General features: G+C 51.2%; 1 pseudogene; it reads left to right on the top strand.

Moving 5' to 3' along the window:
* The first annotated feature begins 981 nt into the window (after window positions 1-981).
* On the top strand, window positions 982-1100 carry LOC148394663 (5S ribosomal RNA; annotated as a pseudogene).
* The last annotated feature ends 2007 nt before the right edge of the window (window positions 1101-3107 follow it).

The raw sequence follows: 3107 nt of genomic DNA, 5'->3' as shown, positions 1-3107 counted from the left end.
GCACTGATGGTTTGCCTGTTGAGTGAACTCCGCGATTTGCATTTGACCCCACATGAATTGGTAACAGGTAGACGCATGCCTTCACCGTGTTTGCGTACCAGTGGGAAAGGACCAAACCTGTCAATTTTGGAGGACGAAATGAAAGCCTATGTCAAACATTTAACCACGATACATAGGAAGATTTCCACCTATGTTGTTGACAGGCAGAAACAAGAAGAAGCACAAGAGAGACTCGAAGCAAATACTAAAGACACAGTTCAGCCAGGAGACAAGGTGTATGTGAAAGTGTTCCACCGCAAGTGGTACAACGAAAGATGGCAGGGGCCATTTGAAGTTGTCCGTTGTACCGGAACAGTGGTGCAAGTAAAAGGGTTGCCAACTTGGTACCATTTGACACACTGCGTCAAGGTGCCCAAAGATGAAGAACCCCAAAGAGGGAGTCGCGGCTGCGAGAACTCAGAACAACTGCCAGAACAAGAGTCGCCAAGGGGCCCAAATCGGGATGAAGATGGGCAGGATCAAGCTGTGGTGGATAATGTGTCTGCTGTATCTGTTCCTGAGGACATCGGGAGCGACACAGCCGACGACTGAGGAAGCCAACAATTCGACAATCTTGACGACGCGCCCTACCCAGGTGCAGGAGACACTCCTCAGCACAGCGACACCAAGCCAACTACCACCAGAGATAGTGTCTCCAATGGACACAGTCACCCAACATGACCCAGCGGCGGACGCCCAGTCCGCCACAGAGCCCGGCTGGAGCATTACATTGAGCAATGTTGAGGGAGTGTTGGGAGGGGCCGTCTTAGTGCCATGTAATTGCACAAAGGAAGAAGGCTCCCTGTGCAGACATACCGCCAAATGGGAAGACAACACCGGTAACATCCTTGCCCTGGCCAGGCGAACACCTCCGTCGCTGCTTGGCATGGGTTTTCAGGGGCGGTTGTGTCTATAAAATGCAAAATTTTGAGGCCAACCACAGCTTACAGCCATACTACCATGATAACGCCTGATCTTGTCTGATCTCGGAAGCTAAGCAGGGTTGGGCCTAGTCAGTACTTGAACGAGAGACCACCTGGGAATACTGGGTGCTGTAAGCCAGTTACTTTTTTTTTACTTCAATTGTTAGAGTAGTGCTTCTCAATAAGTGGGTGCGATACCAAGGGGGGCGCACGAGACACCAGGGAACATGCTTTTCTTTTGGCTGTACTAGATTAAAGGGTAATAAGACATCCACTGCAGTAGGTCGGAGTGGCGGTATCACTGGAAGAGTATTCGCTCTAGTGTAGAGCGCACGCAACATACGCACACACAGCACAGAGCAGGTGATAAAAAGTGCAGTGGGACACCATGGAAACAGGGTTGAAAAGAACTGCGGAGAGAGACAGAGACAAGAGAATTGAGAGTCACACGAAAGCTAAGACAAGGAAATATGACGAAGCGTACGTACCGCTCAGCTTCAGTGCGACTACGATGGGAGACAAGGAAAGACCGGTGTGTTTACTGTGCTTTACAATGTTGGCAGCGGACAGTATGAAGCCAAATAAATTAAGGCGGCACTTATAAAGTCATTGCAGCCCAATCACGCTTGAGGTTTTTCAGCGGAAACGGGCTGAATATTGCCAACAATCATCCCACTTTGTGAATGCTACTTCAGTCAATCAGCCAGCCAGTAAGCATCATATAAATCAGTGTACCAAATTGCTCAGTGCAAGAAAAAAAAACACCATTGCAGAAGATCTGATACTACCTGCAGCCGTGGAATGCTGCCTCATTTTGAGCACAAATTGTTTTATTCATTTTTGTTTTGTAGGTTAAAATGTTTTATATATTGTGCTCCTGAGTTATTGTTGCTAAATACTTTGAATTGAATATAATTTATTGTTGTTACTTAATTTAATAATATGTATATTTATTATTATTTTAATGTATTTTTCCCCCCTCCGTGAGTCGTCACCTTATCATGGTGGAGGGGTTTGCGTGCCCCTATGATCCTAGGAGCCATGTTGTCGAGGGCTTCATGCCCCTGGTAGAGTCACCCATGGCAAACGGGTCCTAGGTGAGGGGCCAGACAAAGCACGGCTCAGAGAAGCCCCTTATGATGACTAAAATGAATGGACTTCATTTTCCCTCGCCCGGACGCGTGTCACCGGGGCCCCCCTCTGGAGCCAGGCCTGGAGGCGGGGCTCGAAAGCGAGCGTCTGGTGGCCGGGCCTTCGCCCATGGGGCCCGGCCGGGCACAGGCCGAAAATGAAACATGGGTCCCCCTTCCCATGGGCTCACCACCTATGGGAGGGGCCAAATGGGTCGGGTGCAGTGTGAGCTAGGCGGCGGCCAAAGGTAGGGACCTTGGCGGTCTGATCCCCGGCTGCAGAAGTTGGCTCTTGGGACATGGAATGTCACCTCTCTGGCTGGAAAGGAGCCCGAACTGGTGTGCGAGGCAGAAAAGTTCCGACTAGATATAGTCGGACTAGCCTCCACGCACAGTTTGGGTTCTGGTACAAGCCCTCTCGAGAGGGGCTGGACTCTCTTCCACTCTGGAGTTGCCCACGGTGAGAGGCGTTGAGCAGGTGTGGGTATACTTATTGCCCCCCGGCTGGGCGCCTGCACATTGGGGTTCACCCCGGTGAACGAGAGGGTAGCCTCCCTCCGCCTTCAGGTGGGGGGGCAGATCCTGACTGTTGTTTGTGTCTATGCACCAAACGGCAGCTCAGAGTACCCACCCTTCTTGGAGTCCTTGGAGGAAGTGCTGGAGAGCGCTCCTTCTGGGGACTCCATCGTTCTACTGGGTGACTTCAATGCTCACGTGGGCAATGACAGTGAGACCTGGAAGGCCGTGATTGGGAGGAACGCCCCCCCCAATCTGAACCCGAGCAGTGTTCTATTATTGGACTTCTGTGCTCGACACGGATTTTCAATAATGAACACCATGTTCAAACATAAGGGTGTCCATGTGTGCACTTGGTACCAGGACACCCTAGGCCGCAGTTCCATGATCGACTTTGTAGTCGTGTCATCGGATTTGCGGCCACATGTTTTGGACACTCGGGTGAAGAGAGGGGTGGAGCTGTCAACCGATCACCACCTGGTGGTGGGTTGGCTCCGAT

Source organism: Syngnathus floridae, chromosome 8 (assembly GCF_059516105.1).
Source record: "Syngnathus floridae isolate MCC-2025c chromosome 8, RoL_Sflo_1.0, whole genome shotgun sequence".
In the NCBI taxonomy this organism is placed as follows: domain Eukaryota; kingdom Metazoa; phylum Chordata; class Actinopteri; order Syngnathiformes; family Syngnathidae; genus Syngnathus; species Syngnathus floridae.
The sequence above is the reverse complement of the archived record's forward strand: the minus strand, read 5'-3'. Positions and strand labels throughout refer to the sequence as shown.